The sequence below is a fragment of the Aulonocara sp. 'chitande type north' Nkhata Bay genome, linkage group LG22 (genome assembly GCF_057382095.1).
Source record: "Aulonocara sp. 'chitande type north' Nkhata Bay isolate Kocher_YH1m ecotype deep benthic linkage group LG22, A_spYH_male_GT1.1, whole genome shotgun sequence".
NCBI lineage: Eukaryota > Metazoa > Chordata > Actinopteri > Cichliformes > Cichlidae > Aulonocara > Aulonocara sp. 'chitande type north' Nkhata Bay.
The window spans coordinates 30,227,159-30,250,957 of NC_141364.1; the positions used below are offsets into that span (position 1 = coordinate 30,227,159).

Genomic DNA, 23,799 nt, shown 5'->3' on the forward strand with positions numbered 1-23,799 from the left:
CAAGTGAATGAAAACGGAAGGAAACTAAACAGGCTTCCTAGAATAGCACAGAACATTACCAGGTTGACTCAAAATACAAAATAATTTCCTGCACTGGATGCTGTCGTGTCGTTCGTCCGGGGATAATCGTTTTATATACCGGTAAGGGAACGTCACACGGCACAAGGTTAGGGTCACAGACGAGCTAACAGCAGCTAGCGAGCTAGCTGTAGCCTAGGTCGTTGGTTAGCTAGTGCTAACACTTACCACATTATATTGTTTAGTCTGGTAGGACGCCTGGCAGCACAAAGTTACTTTAAGCAGTTCTCTAGAGATGCCGGTTACCTCACAAGCAGTTGACGTTTGTTACTAACAGTCATCTTGCTGTTTAAGTTAGCTTTTTCTATGTTCAGTTAGGTAGGACACAGTAGCTGGCCTTGCAACAGTCTTTACCAGCAGTGCAAGTTTACTTCAGTGACATTACAGTAGCGTTAAACCGCAATATGCTTCTAAATAACAAGGCACCAAACAGCTGTTTCGTAGCTAATGTAATTTAACCTGTGGCGCAAGTCAGCGTGAAACAGCAGGCTGGCATGTTAATCTTTTGAGGCAGTACAGTGAGGGACAAAGTTGTTTTGTTTTGTTGTCGTTTTTCTCCTAGGAGCACCATTGTGCTAATTCACGAGGCTCTATGGATGCTTGGCACTAAAGTATTTCGGAAAAGATTAAATGTTAACTTTACTCCTCATTTTTCCTCTTTTTTTCCTTTCTTTAAGGAGCCACGAAACTGTACACGGGTATACATCTGGTCAGCGTTCGCTTCATACAGCATCTACAGTTTCATAGTATGTCTTCCTGGTCCAGTGCGTGAACTGTGTTCCAAATATTATTATTATTATTATTATGCTGCTGCTTCTTCTTCTTCTTCTTCTTTTGTGTCTAATGGCTGAAATGATTATGCAGTCACATGTCAGTAGGATTTAAACAGATACAGCTGAGTTTGTTTGTTTTTTATTCTTTTAAATTGGACATGGTTGCTAATTGGTTTGCCAGGTGTTTGTTATTAAATAACCTCTAGTTAAATTAAACAAGTTGCATTTCTCATGCAAAATGGGAGTGCAATTTCTCAGAAGATAAAGTGTGGCAGAAGTGCAGTGTCTGGCATGAAAAACATGGATATAATTTTGGAAAAATGGAGAGGGTTCATAAAAATCTTGGGGAAAGTGTGAGTCAAATAGAGAAATGGTGGTAAGGTGGGTGTATTGTGTAGTTTTGTTGCTTTTTCACCTTACTGTGTGGAGTTACACATGTGCTCCCTGTGTCTGTCCAGAAGACATGCATGGTAGGTGCCTATTCTGTATTCCACACAAACATGGATGTATACTAAAGTGCTTAAGGGCTTGGAGTAAATGAACCATATTTTTAAAGCAGACTTCTAATAAACAAAATAAAAACATGTTTCCAAGAGACCAGATATCTGTAATTTTAAAACTGTTTGATCCACCAGTGAAAGCCTTGCTACTATGGTCCAGGTGGATTGGGTTCTAGATGATTGGTAAACACCAACCTAACTCACCAAGCATAAGGCAGAGGGATCTGAACTGGAATACTGTGTAGCGAGATGATTAGACCCACTTCATTGTGTCAAAATGTCCTCATAGGTGTATTGTGATCCCAACTTGGCAATGTCCTAACATGCTATGGAAAGGTTTTTCTTTTATAGGCTCCCTGGTTGCTCAAAAGGAAAACCACAGTGTGGCCATTATAACCTTCTGACCTTAACTCTATTAAGGACCTGGGCTGGCATCTTCAGATCAAATGTAGGTGGAAAGTGTTTGTATAATCTGCATTTAGGGCTCCACATGCACTTGGTCGTCTGGGGCTGTAAACATCCCCGACTGGAAGCTGTCTGCACCACAGAGCTTTCAGTCTGATGTTTGCGGCTGCTGGCTACCCCCTACTGCCAAGTTAACCTTTTTATTCAATATTCATTGAAATCCATACCTGATTTAGACACTGTGCTCCTTTAAAGTGTAGTTTTGTGTTCAGTTGTTCAGACTCAGTTCATGTAAACATCCTACACTCAGCTGTTATTGATTGCCACAGAGGCTGAGAGGAGGTTGTTTACTTGAACTGGTTGGGAATGATACTTGGACTTAAGATGGAGTGCCTTCATTCAGATCGTCTGTTACACATCATTCATGAGCTAGCCTGGAATCGACGGCTCAAGGAGAAGAAATTTGAAGTCTTATTTGTCAATTGTTCTGGTTTTTAACAAATAAAGCTACTTGAATACATCTTTGACTCTGTGCTTATTTGCTTAATTTTTTAAGATAATTTTTAAAAAAGAGATTAACTTATTTAAAATGATTCAAATAACACTCATTACCTTTTTTGCTTATTGTGGCACAGTGGTATGTTATGATTTGCCCTTCTTTCAGGTAAAGGGGAAACTGGATGCTGGCTACAATAATACTAACCGCTCAGTATTTCACTTAAGAACACATTTTGATCATTGTTTTAGTTTTCTATCTCCAGTTCTATTTGATTACCTCTGTATTTTGAAAGCATGCTGTTAGAAGTCAAAATGGATCTGTCCACCTACTGTTCTCCAATCTTAAAAAGAGAACTTTGGAGGGCAGTGACCATCTCTACTGAAAAAACAGAAACCAACTAAACAAAAAGGATATATAGATATCTATATCTCAGTAAAATCAGCTGATGCATTGGGTACAGTGATTTGTAAAACATGAGTTTCACATACAGCTTAGTGTTGCTCTGTCACACCATCCTTGTGTTGGACAATATTTTAGTACTGTATATGTGCTTTTCTGGCAAAACTTCATTATCTGTCATGTTAAAGAGCAGTAAAACATTTAAGACTTTAGCATGCATCAAGATATTTAAGACTCCCCCTTTTCCCCTCACATAAACGTTTACATTGCTTTAAAAAAAAAAAAATCAAAATGAAGAATTACTTTGGAGACCACTGCTGCAGCATTTCATACTTGTACAAGAGAATAAAAACGATCAGCGTGTTTGTAAGAAAAACAACATGAGGAATCTAATGACGATTGACCTTTTAGTACATGGCGTCATGCACTGTAACTGTGTTCACCCACTAGATGTCATGTTTGTGCTTCTATTCAATCAGCAGTCTAATTCTACAACTCACTGGTGACGATAATGATAACTTGGCTGTTTCCTTTTCCTGGTTACCACAGTATATTAAATATGTTACTATATGAGTAGTTTTATTAAACACATGTTGAAATAGTGCAAGCTATAATGAAAATATTGGCAGATTTCAAACATAGTGACAACAGATCAACAGATATTGACATCCAAAGGCTGAGGATAGAAAGTGAGTCGAAATCTTAATTTTAGACCTGTTACAGCTAGACTTAAAGTCTAGCTAAAGAGCAAACTTAATGGGTGTGATACTGTATTGTTGATCACTCATACTCACTCTCTTATATGGTTCACCCCCCCCCCCCAGGCATCCCATTTGCCTCTCTTCTGTCCAGTCCACAAAGGCTTTTGCATTACTGCAGTTCTAAGTTACGTTCTTTGACGTAAATACATTTACATTGCTCCAAATGCACATGCAATGCTCATAAAAAAACTGTAGGTGGCAGAAGTTAACCATAAGTAAAGCACAGTTGCTGTTGTGCTGTTCAGCTATATTTGATGGACCAAGAATGTATCATACTTGGTTTGCAGCTCTTTTACACCACTGTTGTACTTTGACAACCTGTAGGTATAGTGAAGGCCTGGTGAGGTAGTATTTCTTTTTTCCCTGTAAAAACCTGACTTGTCAACCACTTTTTCTAGTGAATATACTTTTAAATACAATCACAATGTAAATTCGATATAAATGACATTGAAAATACACTTAGTTACAGCTGTGTTATAATGTATTACCTAATATTCTCATCACACTACAGGACACCAACAGAATCCCCCAAGTAACCTAGAAGAAAATATAATAGGGTCAATATCCATGGGTACATTTACAACTGTACAATCTCCTTAAAAATGCACTGCCAAGTTAGCTCTGTAGCTGGCATGGAGTTTAGCTGCAAACAAATGTCCTTGCATGATTCACCTGCGTGCTCCATCCCCCACAAAGTAGTAGCACACCTTTTTTGGCTGTGTGTTGACAGCCATCATCTCCGAATTCCTCGGTTTAAACAAGTACACGTATTGATTCAAGATCACACACCGAAAGAGGATTTTTAAGGTTGTAGTTAAGCGCAGGGTTCAGCAGTCTTTGTGAGAACATGCACATGGAAAAGAAAGAGAGAGAGAACAACAACAAATAAACAAAACAGGAAAGACCAGAAAATGCACGGATGGGTATTTGTACTATAGTCACTCGTGTTATTACATTTGGCAAACTAGAACACTGTGTTCAATAATGACTTTATATTCTACTCGCAGGAATAGACATTAATGGTTTGAAATCAGTCAGCTTGATGAGGGAGTTTCTACTATCAAAGGAACACATCTAAAAATGTCTGAGAGGCAGACATGCAGCAGTACATTTTGGGAGTGAAAACTACTGTAAAAAACAAAAAAAACCTAAAACTGATCAGGACTGTGTTAGGGCTTGTTGAGCATGCAGGTTTCATCCAGAGAAGAACTGGTTTATATATTTTTTTAAAACTACAGTTACATTATTTCCTGTGTTGCTTTGTTGAAAGACCTTAAATGGATTCACACCTTTTTACCTCTTACTTCTGTGCTTACTTCTTCTACAAGAATGACATATTTTTGATCTGTTGAATGGTATGTTTAATGACGTCAAAAGGTTAAAAGTAATGAGAAGCACTGACTCAGAATAATAACACATTGAATGAAACAGCATTTCATGCTGCAGCTGAAATGCGGAAATGAGTAGGTGTAACAAAGCAAGACAAAAACAAAAGAAAACATGTCCAAACTGGAAAGACTGGGAAAATTACACAGTAGGTATTTGCAATCATCACATTTGGACATGGACATGACTATGCTCTCAAAACACTTCATTACAGTTGGAGTGAGTGTGATGGGGTAATAGTCATTCAAACCGGTTATGTTGTTTTTCTTTGGGAGGTGCACTATGGCGGTGGACCTGAAGCATGTTGGTACAGCTGACTGGGTGAGGGACAAATTAAAAATGTCTGTAAACACCTCAACCTGCTCTGTAGCACATAACCTCAAAGCATGGAGGTGTTTTCAGCGCCACCTGCTTTTCAGGGGTTAGTCCTCCTCAGTACCTTGACAACCTGTAGGCATAGTGAAAGCCTGGTGAGGTAGTATTTCTACCTCACCAGAGAGAGAACAACAACAAAAAAAACACAAACAGCAAAGACCAGAAAAATGCACGGATGGGCATTTGTACTATAGTTACTCATCTTATTACATTTGACAAACTAGAACACTGTGTTCTAGCTGTGTTTCTGAGACCAACACTAGCACTGTCAGCAGATGAAGATCAGGGTGGAACATCACAGCAACAGGCTTTGCATTTTAATTTTTTTAAGAGTTGCTAATACACTGAAAAGAAGAACCTAAACTTTTAAATGATCTCTTACTGCAGTCAAAATATGACACCAAAATGATCACTAGTGATACAAGTTAAGTTGCAAGTCAGTTAACTAATTTAAAAAGTTCTCTCCTCTGAGGTGTTGCTGTAAGCACGCACACTCAAACGCAACAGAAAACCATGCTAAGCCCTTGGGCATCTTGCTTTCATACAGAACTTCCTACATAACATTCTACTACACCACTAGCATGTCACTGTGACTGTGATGTGATACTACACTATCATGCTTTATGCTATCAAGCTAGAACAGTGTAGGTATAAAACAATATCTTTAGTGATGGGGATTTTTAAAGTCTAAAAGTCAAATTATAGTACAAATATTGTATATTGTATATTGCATAGCTTTTTTTTTTGTTATACGTAAAATTGTATTGTATTTATTTAAATTTTTACTTTTTAATTATTTTATTTGCATTTTTCTAATCACTAGGGTTTGAGAGTAACGCAATTTCTATTCTGTGTATGTCCTGTACATGTGGCAGAATTGACAAATAAAGTTGACTTGACTTGACTTGAAAAAAAAAAAATATATGTGTATCTATTGGTGTCACATTTTTCATATTTTGCATGCAAGGAGCCAGACTTTCTTGCAATTCTTAATCTGGAATCTGGTCTTGTGTGACCATAGCTTTATTGGTGGCGCGCAATTTAACTTGAACCACGTTTTTTGTTTTTTTTTTACCTTTGTGCTTAGTTCTCCTACAACAAAGTATGAGAAATCTTTTCATTTCAGCTGCTCTAAATGCCCTTTTTTATGGTGTGGCCAGAGTTACCCACATTGTCTTTCACTCGACCCCTTAGTTCCAGTGAATTAACTCTTAATGCTTTGGCATACCAAGAGATTTTGGACCATTTCATGCTTTTTGTGGAAACAATTTGGGAATGGCCCCTTCCTGTTCCAACATGGCAGTGCACTAATGCACAAAACAAGGTCTATAAAAACATTGATGAGGCAGTTTAGTGTGGAAAAACCTGACCTCTACCTGACAGAATGACATGACATATGAAAACCTCACCTCTCCACATGCACCTGCTTTTTTTTCTTGATCTTAGTTCTACTCCTCCCTCTATACATGTGCAATGATTTTGTTTTTGTTTTTTTACAAAGGAGTGAAAGCATTGCAGACACAATGCAGAGGCATGTCAAGATGTGTGGTGAATAGCACAGAAAGAAATATTCTTCCAGTAAACACATACCCTGTCATCAAATGTATTATGAGACTAGAAATCTTTTGGTGTCCCGATGCGTCATACTGATGTTATTTTTGACACAATCATTCTTTGCAACAGTTCACAGGATGGTCTTCATTGTCTGCAAGGAAAAGCAGCACCTGTGCTAAAGTTAGGTTTAAAATCCGCCCCAGTTATGCAACAATGGTTCGAAGTTTTTTTAGTGAGTGAGAATGTGTTCAAAGGTTTGAAAAAAAAGTTTACTTCCCGTCCCTTACTTTATTGTTCCCTGTCAAAATTGACTGGTCGTCTTAAATTAGCACAAAAACCATTTTTCACGACCAAATTTTTATATTATTTAATATTCAGCATTCTTTAACTGTGAACAATGTCTCAAAGTAGTGTTTAACATAAATTTATAGAATTAGAAATGAAATAACGGCAATGAAAAAACACGAATATGCACTGAAAATAAATGGAAAACCAAAGACCAAACTCAGCATGAAGTGCTATGATTCACATAAATAAAAATAAAATAAAATGGATGCAACTTTGCATTACCTTATCAAGGCAGTCAATGCCTCCTTTGTTCTTGCTGTAGTCCTGGATCATAAGGGGCTTCCTGTCCTCTGTGGTCCTGATAGGGACAACTTTGTATAGCTTGCTCAGCAGGATGACATTTCTATTCTTCTTTGGAACATTTGACACAAGAGTTTGTGTGTCAGTGAAACCAAATTTTGATGAGAGTGCCTCTCTTCCTCTGGCTGATACCAGTGCAGGGGGAAGTTCAGGCTTGTTCTTTCTCACTGTCCCTACCATGGTGAGCTTTCTTTTTAGCAGCTTCTGACCAAGAGCATATGATGTGAAGAAGTTGTCACATGTGATATTACGCCCCTGGAGACCGGTTGTCACGTCCAGCACAACACACATGCCCTGGTTTCCTTCTGCCCTTCCAGTACTGGGTTTCCCTGTGTAGACCTGCATATTCCAGGCATAGCTGCTTCTGGCGTCACACGCTCACCAGATCTTTATACCACATTTCCCTGGTTCTCTTGGAAAGTACACCTTGAAGGAACAGCGACCGCTGAAAGGAACCAGGCAATCATCAACTGTCACCTCAGGGCCTGGATTGTACATAAGTGGTGGGCGCGCCACCCACCTGTCCTAAATGTTTATGACTGAAGGGAAAACTGTGTCTAATTAGGTGTCTAATTAGACACTAATTAGACACTAATTAGACACCAAATGAGACACAAAGTCTAATTAGGTGTCTAATTAGACACTGTCTAATTAGATGAAAATTGTTTAAGGTTTTACCAAAATAGTACCTGTTTGTCATTTCACCAGAGGACGGGTCATGCATCTCCGTAAAAAAGAGTTGGGAGCTAGACTTGAAGTCATCCACACGAGATATCGCATGCTGTGTTGGTCCTGGTGTCATCTTTATGATGTTTTCCACTCCCGCTCTACTTCCTTTGTCCTGGGAGGATGAAGACCAGAGCAAGTGTCGACTCTTGGACTGGAATGTCTCCTCAGGTGCCTGTTCTTCAGGTGCCTCTCCCTCTCCATCTGTTGATTGGTCAGAGTCCTCAAAGTCTGGATCAAAATCTGTGTTTTCTTCCATTCTGCTCTATCTCTGTTTCAATTTCAGTACCCTCTTGTCCAAAACCCGGACCAGAACCTCTTCGACAGTCAGTCGCCTACTCATTGTGCTCAGAGTAAAAGGAGTGCAAGGCAAACACCAAGCTATATATATGGTCTGTGTGAAGATGATACATTGATTAGTCTGGATGGTGTGATTCACGTGGGGGGATAGGCATAAAAGAATGGGAAAGAGATGGGTTCACATAACAGACACCTGTCTAGTCTGTGTGAAGATATGATACATTGTCTCATCAGGAACTTGATGTCATGTACAGGCAGGCAGGATTTGACCCAAACGCAGGACTCATAGAGGCAAAACATGAAGTTGAAGCTAACCAAACAGAAACCTAGATTGGAAAGCTAGAACCCAAATGCACAAGAAACGACGCAACAAGAAGAACTAACTGACAGGGGCTGTGTGCCAATTCAGGGTCTGCACGCTTGAAGTACGCGCACTACGCGTACTACGTACGGTGCATACTATAAGTACGAGAAGTGCGAAAGTGAGAGGCTTGTGAAATGGGATGGTATACGCTTCGTCGCGCTGTTCAGGTTGCCTAGCAACCATGATACTAACCGCAAGAAATGTTTCATACAGCATTGTGTGACAGAAATAAAGGAGAAAAATGTTTTGTTGGTCATTCATTTTTGTCATGACATCACTTTGATTAGTTGAGTATCTGAGACTGAGACCACGGGACTGTAAAACATGATTGTTGGGCTATATATATACAGTGGGGCAAAAAAGTATTTAGTCAGCCACCGATTGTGCAAGTTCCCCCACTTAAAATGATGACAGAGGTCAGTAATTTGCACCAGAGGTACACTTCAACTGTGAGAGACAGAATGTGAAAAAAAAAAATCCATGAATCCACATGGTAGGATTTGTAAAGAATTTATTTGTAAATCAGGGTGGAAAATAAGTATTTGGTCACCTCAAACAAGGAAAATCTCTGGCTCTCACAGACCTGTAATGTCTTCTGTAAGAAGCTTTTCTGTCCCCCACTCGTTACCTGTATGAATGGCACCTGTTTGAACTCATCATCTGTATAAAAGACACCTGTCCACAGCCTCAAACAGTCAGACTCCAAACTCCGCCATGGCCAAGACCAAAGAGCTTTCGAAGGACACCAGGAAAAGTATTGTAGACCTGCACCAGACTGGGAAGAGTGAATCTACAATAGGCAAGCAGCTTGGTGTGAAAAAATCAACTGTGGGAGCAATCATCAGAAAATGGAAGACATACAAGACCACTGATAATCTCCCTCGATCTGGGGCTCCACGCAAGATCTCATCCCGTGGGGTCAAAATGATCATGAGAACGGTGAGCAAAGATCCCAGAACCACACGGGGGGACCTGGTGAATGACCTGCAGAGAGCTGGGACCAAAGTAACAAAGGTCACCATCAGTAACACACTACAACGGCAGGGAATCAAATCCCGCAGTGCCAGACGTGTTCCGCTGCTGAAGCCAGTGCATGTCCAGGCCCGTCTGAAGTTTGCCAGAGAGCACATGGATGATACAGCAGAGGATTGGGAGAATGTCATGTGGTCAGATGAAACCAAAGTAGAACTTTTTGGTATAAACTCAACTCGTCGTGTTTGGAGGAAGAAGAATACTGAGTTGCATCCCAAGAACACCATACCTACTGTGAAGCATGGGGGTGGAAACATCATGCTATGGGGCTGTTTTTCTGCCAAGAGGACAGGACGACTGATCCGTGTTAAGGACAGAATGAATGGGGCCATGTATCGTGAGATTTTGAGCCAAAACCTCCTTCCATCAGTGAGAACTTTGAAGATGAAACGAGGCTGGGTCTTCCAACATGACAATGATCCAAAACACACCGCCCGGGCAACAAAGGAGTGGCTCCGTAAGAAGCATTTGAAAGTCCTGGAGTGGCCTAGCCAGTCTCCAGACCTCAACCCCATAGAAAATCTGTGGCGGGAGTTGAAAGTCCGTGTTGCTCGGCGACAGCCCCAAAACATCACTGCTCTCGAGAAGATCTGCATGGAGGAATGGGCCAAAATACCAGCTACTGTGTGTGCAAACCTGGTAAAGACCTATAGTAAACGTTTGACCTCTGTTATTGCCAACAAAGGTTATGTTACAAAGTATTGAGTTGTATTTTTGTTATTGACCAAATACTTATTTTCCACCCTGATTTACGAATAAATTCTTTACAAATCCTACCATGTGGATTCATGGATTTTTTTTTTTTCACATTCTGTCTCTCACAGTTGAAGTGTACCTCTGGTGCAAATTACTGACCTCTGTCATCATTTTAGGTGGGGGAACTTGCACAATCGGTGGCTGACTAAATACTTTTTTGCCCCACTGTATATTACAGGATATACTGTATTACAGCAGTGAGCTTGAACTCTGGGTCAAAGATTCAAGTTGCATTTATTTAAATTGCCTATCACCTTAAATCTTCACTCAAAGACAAATATCTTTGACTGTTTATAGATAGATGTATTATATATATGAGACAAATATTGTTCGTTTAATATGTTGGCATTACTAAATTTGGGTCAATGTTTACATATATGTGTAAAAACAAAATGTACGAGTTGTGAAAACTGTTTCTGATAGAATGAAGAGTAGACTGATATATTAAATATTCCTTTATTAGGTGAGAAAATCAGACCATGTCATAACTGCTTTAAGTCATACAGAATAGATATCAGAGCCTTAAACAGGCTGGCTTCTGCTAAATGGGTCAAACTGGGTTGAAAGTCTACAAACACATAACATCCTTATAGAATATGATGTAACACTATAGATCAACTTAGCTCAGAATATATAAAGCATATAAACAATTACAGCAATATGATGCAACAAACACAGCAGTACTACTAATCCAAAATACTCAAAGCTTCACAGAACTCAAACAAACATCTATTTTTAGGTCCATTCTGCTGCTGATACATACTTTAGGTTTCTGAATATTAAACTTGTTTCTGCCTTTCATAGTGTGTAACTTGAAGGCCCTGAGTACTTTCTCCCACACTGAAAACACTGGGATGATAACATTATTTGAACATTACCTAATAAGACTGATTCAGGACAGACAGTTAGTTATGTTAAACTTTTCTAGCAGTCCTTCACAAACAGGGAACAGTCTGTCTATTCTCTCCATCTGTCAGCTGCTGCTGGCTCTTCCTCCTCCTCTTCCTCACACACTGCTGAGTTTTTCCTGGTGGATCATCAGGGGTGCAAAGCCTCACAGGTGATGTGCAGCAGTGGGTCCCTCAGTCTGTCCTCACTCTGGACACTTGCAGTTGTCACACATGGAAATCAAATGTGTGATAAGCTGCAGGATTCAAACACAAGTGTAACTTATAAATACATGTTATACTTTTATTACACAATCAGAGAGAAAGAAAGAGAGAGAGAGTGCAGGACAGACAGACAGGTGTCTCAGGTGTAGACACTGCTACAAAACAGCACAAGAGAAGGAGGATTTAGTGTTTGTGTTATTACGAGTGCTCAACAAGGAGAGTTCCCAGTGGACACATGTGTGACTCCTGTGATTAAAGCATCTTTCTTTCAGCTTAATGAGTGAACCGTCAGCTCGTTCAAACACACGTTAAATCCCGTTTGGCTCGACACCACCGAACAGAGGCAGCAATATAACATAGCTAACATTAACAGTGCAGTGGATCCTGCTTGTGCCGTGATATTTGGCAGCATTCACTGACTTTCAGCTTGTTGTGTTTGTGGATATATGACTGACTTTAATTATTAAACATTTGCACATAAATAAGTTACGTTATATTCAGTACTTTTGACAGTTCACTCTTCGGCCGCTCCATCTTATTAGGGAAATTCCACATACATAAATGTAAATTTCAAAACTCAATCCCATCATTTAATTTGTTTTTAATTGAAATTGAATATTACTTAAACTCTCTTAAATTAACTTCCAATAAAAAAGGTTTATCATTGATTGAAATTCATTCAGAAATGTTTAACGAATGAGCTGTCACAACTTTCAAATACAAAGTTGTTATGAAGTTTGTCACATCCCCCCCCTTTTTTTTCTTTTTTCCGCTTTATTTATTTATCCTTCTTATTTCTTTGTACTGTATATTGTTACTCTTATTTGCCTTGTATGTCTACTGTACAAACTGAACTGGAATGACTGACTGTTCGCTTTATAATTTCAATAAAGTTTGGAAAAAAAACCAAAACTCTTCGGCTGCTCCCTTCTGCCGTACTTTGCAGCAAAATTATCCACACCCACCGCCGCGCTATGAATTGTGGGATATATGGGAACACGAAGCGTACACCGGACCACGCTTGATATTTGGGGAAATCGACGGCGCATTTGGAGTATGCAGACAGCCGTCGTCGCGTGGCGGTGACGTAATCACACTTAAAATGTGTACTTCAAGCGTGCGGTCTCTTAATTGGGACACAGCCAGGGACTAAAATACACTGGGAGGCACATGAGGAAACGAGGAACAGGTTGACACACACCTGGGACTCATTGGGCTAGACAAGACAAGGACGTAAAGCAGAATACACTAACATGAGACAAGACCTTCAAAGTAAAACAGGAAATCCACAGACTGAACTCAGAGACAATACTAACACAGTACAGGGACCGGAGGGTCATGAGACATGACTGACTAGGGAATAAGAGAATAACACGAGGGCAGAATTAAACCTAAGAGCTACAAATCACAACCCAGAAGAACAAGAAATCAGAAACCAAAACCCTAGTACTCATGAACAATAGAAGTAGGAGGATCAGCACATAAGCGCGGGAAAAAAGATGTGTACTCGCAAAAGACATTGTTCAGTCTGAAATGTGTGTGTGAGTGAGTGAGTTGGGGAGGTGTATGGGGATGTTTTCTGTCTGATGGATGAATATAGTCTGGATACCCATGGGTGTCATTATGGTGGTCACATTTGACTGGGAACACCACAGGTGTAAAAAGGTTGATTAAAACACTTAAGTTTCAATGAAAGAGGTGATCATAAATCTGTGGAGGATATCATAAGGCCTTGAGGCAATCAGATGTAAAACCTCTCTTGCAATGCACCAAGGGAAAAATCGACTTGCATGTCATATCCAGTCATATCCATTTACATTTCTTCTGCCAGTTATTGTTTTAGCAGATATAAACAGTAAACAAAAAACAAGAGAAACACCCCAATGAAAAGCAACAGTTTCAGCTGTTTCCATGAATTCTGGTGATGAAGCGTCTGTGATGATGGCTTTCTTCTCCTGCTCACGCATGTTCTTATGAAAGGTGAACATCCTCACAATCATTCTTTATAGGACCAGACCAAATGCAGACTTTATTCAGTAGGATCTCAGTAATCACACTTGTGTACGGGAATCGGAGCTCACTAAAAAGAATAGTGAATCGATGTGTAACTTTGCCAAAACAATGTCCGACTATGTAGTTTTCTCAAGTGCCCTACCCACATACCCCAATTAGTGTGTATCAGGAATGTCTTAAAGAGCTAAACTCATGCCTGAATCCTAAATTCAGATAAAACCGAGGTTATTGTACTCAGCCTTAAAAATCTTACAAATCTGCTGCCTAAACAGATGCTTACTCTGGATCGCAACACTGTCGTTCAATCTGCATATTAAACAAGTAAAATGCTGCAGTGAAAGTACTGACAGGGACTAGAAAGAGAGAGCATATTTCTCCAAAACTGTCTTCCCTTCATTGGCTCCCTGTTAAATCCACATTCAAATTGAAATTTCATCTCCTTACATACAAGGTCTTGAATAATCAGGCCCCATCTTATCTACACTCAAAAAAGTGAAATTTGGTGGTTATTGCATTTACAAGACTCTAACATGTAATTTGAACACAATGAATTTATGTTTCTAAGGTGAACGTAATAAAATCATATAAGATCTACAAGAAATTTACCAACTTAGCGCCTCTTAAATTTATTCTTGTTGATATGACATGATAAAATCTAACAAGAGTGGTTAGCTGCCTTAAAGACTCGCGATATCACAAGATCACGTGAGATTCTAAACAACAAGAGGCAGGAAAGCACATGGTTTGCTTCACGGTCATCTTGGAAAGGTAAGAGTGAATCTATCTTCATCCTTGGCAGGTAGCTCCATGCCCTCCTGGGTTTTAATTGCACCTTAGAACACATATGCATCAACACTACAATGAGCGGGTGGAGGGAGGTTTGGAGTCTTCTCCCACCCCCATTCTCTGCGGCCTGCTGGAGCGGGGGGGCTAGTAGGAGGAGTTGGCCGTCCGACTGCGGTCTGGGGTGTGGGGCCTCCCTGCTGCTGCGGAGTCGGGGTGGTCTGCCTCTCCCCACCGCAGGGAAAAGGGTAACACCACCTGGGTCTGGGTGCAATTCCCCCCTCCAGGGGCAAGGGTACCTAGACCCGGTTTGTAGAGTACGCTTGGGGAGTGTGATTGTGTGTACAGCGTCTCTTTATGTCTGTCTCCACGTTGGTTGAGTGTGGAGTGAGTGCATATGAGAGCATGAGGGTGGGAATGGATGTTTGTGTCTGTGTGTGCCTGTATGTCTGTGTCTATATGTCAGGTTGGGTATCAGACGCCACCTCTCTGGGGACACCTCAGGCCCTCCAAGGTTTGGAGGCCTATCTCCACCCACCACCACTTCCCCTGCCGGTGGCGGACTCCCTCAGGTGTCGGTGTGTTGGTGGTTCTTTGTGTCTGGGGGTGGGCGTCCGGGTACACACCGGCTCACTCCTTGGCGGCCGCTTGTCGGGGCCTGGGGCCTGGGGCTCGCTCGGGCCCCTTTGGAGGTGGGGTGCCCCCGGCCTCTCGGCCTAGGGCTCGGTCACTCAGGCGCAGCTGGGGGCCGGCGGAGCTCACGGGCGCGTCACTGCAACCCCCCCTGGCTTCTGCTCCGCGGCTGCTGAGTGAGCCCTCATCTGGGACTCTCCTCAGCTCTTACTGGAACAGTGGCGCGGCTGCCCCTCTGTTGGTCTTCCATGGTCTCTTGTGTTCTGGGGGCCTCTGGATGTCTGGAGTTTTGATCTCCTCCATACCCGCTTCACACCCTGGAGGATGGGGCTGTGGCCCCCCCACACTCCCTAGCAGATCATTACATGGAGAAACCTTTGGAATGCAAGCATGCTGATCCACACAGGTATGCACACATGGGTATTCACAGACGCGGACTAAAGCTTTCTTGGCTGCTGCCTCAAAGCACACTGTGCGCTGTCTATCTTGCATGCTGCACAATATCGTTTATTACTTAGTAAATACTGATATCTATGACTAGCTAGTTTATTGTGATGGTGCTTTGTTTTCTCTATTATTATGTTGCTCTTTGTTGTTTGCTGTCTCCTCTGTTTGTTTGTTTGTTTGTTTTTTCTCCATACAGGTGACCCAGGAGTTTTTTTTTTTTTTTTTGTCTCTCTTCCCCCCCCTTCTCACCGTCTCTTCTCCCCTTGGGTTTTCTTTCTTTCTCTCCCCCTCTCTCTCTCATTCATTCCCCCTGTCCTATTTATTAAAAAAAAAAAAAAAAAAAAAAATGACAAAGGATGAACTGAAGCTCTGCCATCACGTAATGTCGCATACTGCTGTTTCTGATGTCATTTAAAAAAAAAAAAAAAAAAAAAAAAAAAAAAAAAGAATCTATCTTCATCCATCTTGATGAAAATACTTTTTGCACAAAGGCATCATTAGTTTGTCGATTCTTTTCAGTTCTATTTATTCACATTTGTTTTTTTGTTTTTAAAAAAAAAAAATCTGTTTGTTTATGCCATTCTAGCTAGCTAACACGTTAGTGCAAGAATATAGCACAATGTCATGCTAGCATGATAGCCTAATATGAAAGACTTAGCTACTCCAAATATAGATATTGTTTATAACTTAACCTCTGCACATAAGCTAGTTTGGCTCTACCACAGAGACTGTTGTGATAAATTTACATTTTACGTGTGGGTTGTTGAAATTTGTAAGTTTGTAAGTTGCTGATGGACAGTGGTTTATTTAACAATTTATGTGTTTTTAGTACACTGAGGAGGAAAGACAAAACATGAACAGATATGTTTTGCTGTTTTTTAATTTTTTTGAAATTAAATATTTTTCTACTTAATAAACTTGGAGACTTGCAGTTCCCTCCTGTAAAGATAATAAATGTTTAATCTTATCAGGTGGTGAAAGGTCTGGAGAGCTGGCAGGCCAGTTCATCAAATTCATGGTGAGCTAATATTTTTCTTAAAAATTATCACATTCCCATGTTAAAAATGTAATATATTCATTTGTAAGTGACATATAGTTTTGAGACCAAGAAACCATTGCATTCTGATTTTATGTACACATCATCTAAACTTTCTTGAATTGGGGGTATGGCATGATTAAATTAATACACAAATTACAAAACAATATTAAAATGACAGACTTGTCTAAAATGCATAAATACTATTTGAAAAGATTAAGACCGTAATACAATAGCCTCTGTATTTCTCATAAATTCCTGGTAATTCAACTAAAAGTTCTTTAATCCCACTGCTAGGTCGTTGAGATGGATTTCCGTATATATTTGTTTTTTTCCCCCTCTGTGTATAAAGACTGATGCTGTTGAAATCAGAAGAGAATACATCGCCAAAGGTCTTTGCGTGTACCTGAATGAAGATCCTGAGAAGCTGGTGAAGAATTACCTGGTATGTTAACTTGCCTGTATCCTTAACTAAGGAGATGATCAAAGATAAGCTTGAACTACATACAAAAAGTTTCAGGGGATGGGGTTTTCCTATAAATTACCGGTGGCTGTAAAAAATACCTTTTAAAATAGGAAAAGTAAGAGCTTTAAGTTTCTCACTGGATACTACACACACCATTTTTGAGTGTTTTATACTATCATTATTATAATATCATTATAATAACCTCATTCATACACACATTCATACAAGATTTTTATGTAACATTTACACTTCAATGGATGTATCAGGAGCAACTTGGGGTTCAGTATGTTACCCATTGATAGTTTTAGTATCAGATTAGAGAAGCCAGGGATTAAACCAGTAGACAACTTGCTCTACCTCCTGTGCCACAGTCACCCCTATCACAAGATTTTGAAAGACAGGACATTGTTGAGGTACTGAATGAACTTCTCATGAGTCAGGAAAAATATCGGGCAGTCAATTTTGATTACATTTACATTATTATAAGTCTTGAATGAATAAAGCTTTTAGGTATTTTACATTAATGTATAACAGATATTTACTTTTAAAACTGTTTGCAATGGACATTAGTGAGAAATCATTATCTCTTTTTTGTTTGTTTTATTGTCACAGGAAGTTGATAAAAAGCATCGCCACTGCCATAGCAGAGACAGTCTTTGGAATCTGTGTCATTCGGTCAGAGGGTGCGGAGCCTGGCGATGACCCTCAGGATGTTGTGATTGTTCTAGAGGGGGTGGAAGTGATGGGTGAGTTGGGCAATGTAGTTTTTGCAGTGACAATGTTGCTTGGTCTGGTCTATTCACTGAACCTGAGCTACCCTCTGGAACTCAGGTACACCTTTGAGGTCCTGCAGAAGATTCTTATGGAATTAGATGCACACAAACTATCCAACAGCACACAAAGTACAGGTTCTCAAAACACTATTTTCTCGTTGAGAAATGTTCCCATTACAACAGCTACACCATGTATCTGGACCATGAACCTAAAATAATTGCAGATATTTTCTTTTTTGAAAGTGCATCTGTTGACCTTCAAAGTAGTTGTATTGGTCATCGGAAAATCACCTGCTTCAGCCATTCATTGTTGTTAAAAAATTGTTTTAACAGGTTAACTTTCCACTTTGTCCACTACTTTTTTTCTGTTATGTAACTTGTACTTGCATTTCATGTATTCTTTATACATTATGTGAAATTTGCTATAAATTCAATAAATTGGAGAAAACAAAAAGATGTGTATGACAAATTTTTATTTACCTTTTAGATGTAATAGTGAAATGTATGTTAACCAGACTCTAGACTTTGTTAAATGCTCCAAAAAATTACTCTTTAAATTAACTTAAAATAATCATGGAAAGAATTTCCACGTGATTAAATTGCTTTCTATTAGCATTAAAGACTTGTGTTGGAATAACTTAATTTGTATGAGTTGGTTCAACTCAATTAACTTAAGCTGGGACCAAATTTAGTAAATTAGTTGGAGAAAACCTACTGAATTGAGTTGGAACAAAACTCTTTAAGTTGGATCAACACTATTAAAATATATTGGATCAAAATGCAGCAAATACGTTGATTCATCAATCTTTAATTAAGTTGGTCCAACTTGAGTGCATTAAGTTGGAGTAACAGAATTGCATAATGCTAAAATAAAGCAATTTAATCACGTGGAAATTCTTTCCATGATTTTTTTATGTTCATTTAAAGAGTTATTTTTTTGAGTGTAATTGACCCCAATACTGGTGATGTGGTAGTATAGGTGTCTTTGCTCTCAGACTGCAGGCTTACTGATGGTTCCTAGAGTATTTAACCTCCTAGGACCTGGCGTCCACATATGTGGACATGACATTTTTGGTTATTTAGACCCAAATGCTCAATTTTGCTGTGGTCGGCATGAAGTTGGACACTCTGGTGACAGTGGCAGAGAAAAGGACATTAAAGAAACTGCTGGACAATTATGGACAATGCTGGGCATCCTCTGCACACGGATCAGAGGAGCCTATTCAACGACAGGTTGCTTCTCCCAAAGTCAAAAACCAACAGACTTCAAAAGTCCTTTGTCCCACACACCATCAGACTGTTTAACTCCTCACTGGAGGGGAGAGGGAGGGCAAACAGGGGGACTAGGGAGAGCGGGAACAACTCAGCTGTAGAGCTTTTTTTCACTGTGCAATATTCGCAATATTTTTTCTTATATTCGAATGTACAATAATCACTATTCAATATACTCACTCAAATGTGCAATCCTATTTATCCATATTATATATTCTGTATTTATATATGTGTACATGTGTCTATATGGTATATTTATGCTTATATTCTTACTCTCATTCCCCTTATTGTATCTGTAAGATGCAACTTCTGTTGGTGCTGTGCTACTGGAAACTGAGTTTCCCGGAGGAACCCACCCGAGGGATTAATAAAGTTTCATCGAATCTAATCCAATCTCTCATTTTTCTTAGAAACAAACATTGGGTAAAAAAAAAAAAAAAGGTAATTCTTTGGTTTTCACATTCATCGGGCCCCAATATGCCCAAATATCAAAGAGAAATTAAAAATGCATGCTGTGGAAGAGTTCAGGTCTGAGGAGGTTAAACGTAGAATGGGAGGCAGAGCCTTTAGGGCCATGTTTATTTTGCAGTCAGTTCAGTTTTACATTCAGTTTAATTTTGTCTATACAGTGCCAAGTCACATAAACAGTCACTTCAAAGTGCTTCATATTGTAAGGTAGACCCTACTACTTCTACTACTACTACTAATATGATTCCTTTGCTGCATTTTCTAAGATGTTTAACCCATATGGAAAATAAATAATAAAAACTTATATGTGATTACTCATGAAAGTGGCCACTTTCATGAGTAAATCATATAAGGCTTACATGATTTACTCATGAAAGTGGCCACTTTCTCATTACTTTCATATATTGTTTTAGTAAGTATCCAAAACATACAAGTTTCATTATATAATTTTTCAAGGGATCTTATATCTGTTTTCACTCTTATATGCTTTTCATACAAGTTTCACACAAGACAGATACAAACTTTATAAGATTTATATATATCTTTTCCATATGGGAAGTTCAGGTTTTACTGTTTAGTCTTGAGTTTAGTTCTTTTTGCCTTTAAGTTTATTTCTAGTTCGTGTTTTCTTGTCTCTGTCTCATCACTGTCTCCTGTGTCGTTCCTCTCTTTACGTTTTATTCCATGTCTGCTCTGTCTGCGTCATGTGTCTTTCCGTGAGCTATCTAAAGTCTAAATGAATCAATACCACATCTGACACCTCTGCATTTGCAAGTCTCAAGTCACCATTTCTGCTTTACTGGAACAGGAGGAAAGTTAAGAACATAATGACACAAAGACATGTTGTCAGGTGTGGTGCAGAAACTTCTTGAACTGGAAACTTTTGTCTCATCCTCATGCGTCATGCTGATGTCACCGTGAGACATTTCATTGACAAAATCTTTCTTGGATATCAAACAAAGCAGAGATATGATCAGTTTAGACACAATTCAGAGGATGTTCTGTGTAATCAATTTGAGGAGCAGTAGAAGGCCAGCTTTTGGTCCAGATAATCCCCCCCTTCCTTACCGGAGTCTTTGTCGTGGTTCTGGCAGACAAGTTCAAATTACGCCGACGTTGATCTCAAAGCAAAAATATTCAGCTTCACCTCAAGGTCAAGATCACAGTTATTGTTTTTCTGAGAATCTTGTCAATGTTATAACTCAGAAGGAATTGGATTACCTTGGGTTAGGGACAAGGTGCAGAGTGGGACTGGGACCAGGGACACTGCATTTCTGCCTTATTGCCTATTCACACCATGAACTAAACTGGCACTCTTAGCCTGGATTTATTTCCAATTTATGCTCATTGCAACAACATGTTCACACACCCATAATAAGACTTGACATACTGTTCTGGGACTTTCTAAAAACGTTCCTCCTATAGGAAGGCCGTAGTACGATGAGAGTTCTAAGAACTTGGGTGGAGGTTTAAGGGAAAAAAAGTAGAGGCATGTCGAGAGGTGTGATTACAGGTGTGGATATAGCACACAAAAACATGATTAAAAAGAATCACCTTGAACCCACAACATGAATAACAAAAAAACAGGAAAGTGCAGTGATCACATGTCCTGCCTTGCAACGTTGATTTAGTTATTGTTTGTTACTCATGTTGTGTTTATAGTGAAATGTTATAATTACCTTTGTTGTTAATATACAAAAAGGTACAAATATTGACAAAATTGTACGTTTTTAAATTTCTTTTTGTTGGAAACCTTTATACCATGCCATTATTGCTAATATCTATCTGCAGCAGTTCTGTTGTAGATGTGATTAACTTTAATTGTGGTTACTATTTTGCATCATTACACACCAGTGACATGTGGGAACATTTCCAGAAAGCCCTGGAGATATGAAATATACTGACAGCCTTATGCAGCTTTCTGGACTCTTCATGGTGTGAGATTATTATGCTATCATATGTTATCCTATGCCTATAATGTGAATGAGTGAATCATGATACTGCTGTAAGCCACACCATACTTCTTGTTATAGAGCAGACCTTCCCAAAGTGTGGGGCCCGCACTTCTGAAGCATATCTTCCCTTTGGCTTCAATTGCACAAGTGCAAAGGTAGGTCTCCCTGCAGAATTGGTTTTCCCTGCGTCGAGAGCAGGCGCTGGGCTCTTCAAATCACGGACAAACAGTATCCTACATTCTTGATTTTTAGTTCTATGACTAACTACTCCTGACATTTTGGAGATGTTAGCTCTTTATACAGTAAAGTTACAGTGGGATATGAATAATATCAGGCTGATCCTGCCAGGATTTGTTCCCTTGGTTCAAATCACAGACAAACAGTATCCCACAGCTGTTCATGTTTTTAAACCCATTTTGCACAGAGAGGCATTATTTGAAAAATGTATTGATAGCAATGTTGAATGTTATTACACAGGACAGAAAACAACAACATGTAAAATAATCACACCGTGACGCCTCTGCCTTTCTAAATAGAGGGACAGTAACTGCGTGTGTAAATGTAAGCATGTAAAACCTGAAGATAGAGACAAAATACCGTTAATCTGACTATCTGCCATTCTGCAATTCATCTCCTGTAAACGTGGTGCACAGCGTCATGTGGAAATAGGCACATGCCTTTAACTTTGCATGACGAACTCTGAACAAACATTTCATACTGCCGAGTTAAGGAGAGAATATTGTGTGCAGAGAGCACAGAGCACATTCCACAGGAGCTTCACCCCCACCTTTGTTGGAAGCAGAAAAACAGGGAGCCAAGGTCATAACTCAGGCTCACTGGGAGATAGAAAGTATGTATGTTTAGGTTTTTACGACTAGGTGGGGGCCATCAGAGGCTATAAGAGTTTGAGTAACCCTCCACCATTTTGAGATTTTGCTGTGACCCTCTTCATGCATGTCTCCTCATCCGGATGGTTTATGCTCATAAAGTGTTGAATTGTATGGAATAAAAGACTGTTGATTGAGCATTTATACACCGAGTATTGTCCTTCCTTCAGTCCAAAGATTCAATCAATTGGGAGGATTTAACAATGGACATCTTCAACTTTCTGAAATTCAAAAAAATAAAAAAGCAAAACATTATTACTGTCACAGTCTACAGGGTCAAGTTTGAGTTTCTTTTCCTATTTGACTTTTTCTGGGTTTTTTTCTCTTGTACTTTGGTTCAAGTTTTATATCCTCTCATTATCCATTATTTATATTTAAGTTTTCAGTTTCCCTCTGCCTTTTGTCATGTCCTCCTTCACATTTTCCCTCTTTGAAGGTTTGTTGATTTTGTTTCTTTGTTTTTATACCTTCCTTAAATTCTGCAGTAATTTTGTTTTATAGTTTAACCTTTGTTTATGAGTCCTGCATTTGGGTCAGACTCCTGCCTGCCACACAGGCAGCTGTGAGAATTAAATGCATCGTTAATAAGTATCTACTGAGTAATCAAAAATTATTGGTTCATGACTTCATCACGGATGAAGTCTTTTAACTTACATGCAGTACCATGATCAACTACAGACCGTATAAAAGCTTGCTGTGGCTACCCTAATGCTTCTCCCTTGTAAAAAAGGCAGCCACCTCTGTGACACAGAACTTTTTTTATGAATCTTGCTTCACAGTGAAACCTTTAATAGCCATGCTCTGCTTGCTTGTTTTGCTTTGAATAGGATTTGCACTGTTACTTTACTGTGGCAAGCATAAGCTTGTCTTTACTGGAACTGGTGCAGACTTGTGTAGAACTGGTTTGTATTTGCATGTGGTGTATTTTAGCAGTTTGTCAAGGCATTAATGTTTTATTTGCTTTTTTCTACAGCTGTTTATTTTGTCTTCATTTATTTTGTTTTACTTTAGTTTTATATTATTTCAAGTGGACCTTTTGCTATATTGGTCCACTTGATTGTCATAGTTTATTTGCTCTTTATAATTTATTTTTATTTGAAGTTATTACAATCAGAAAGGACAGAACTCGAGGACAGAAAAGAGAAACAATATGACTAAAGAGAAGTTGGGAAGAGAGTTAACAGAAGGAGAAGGGAAAGAAAAATAGAGGAAAAGAGGGATAGAGAGAAAAGACACTGAAAATCTGCTTCTCTATTTGCTTTGCAAAACAGGAAAACAGCACAGAAGGGAAACTACAGCAACAACCAACATAAGCATAGGTAGCAGTAAATAATAAATATTGAATCTTATTGAGTGGCACACAAAGCCAACAACACATGAGATGCTTAAAGGCAGCAG

The 23,799-nt window shown here is 39.3% G+C and overlaps 1 long non-coding RNA gene across 1 annotated transcript; it reads left to right on the forward strand.

The window, feature by feature from the left end:
* Positions 1-14,266: 14,266 nt before the first annotated feature.
* Positions 14,267-18,597, forward strand: LOC147304436 (uncharacterized). The gene is made up of 4 exons (XR_015126996.1): positions 14,267-14,449; positions 16,516-16,562; positions 16,953-17,025; positions 17,659-18,597. It is a non-coding gene; the product is annotated as an uncharacterized LOC147304436 (long non-coding RNA).
* Positions 18,598-23,799: the final 5,202 nt, after the last annotated feature.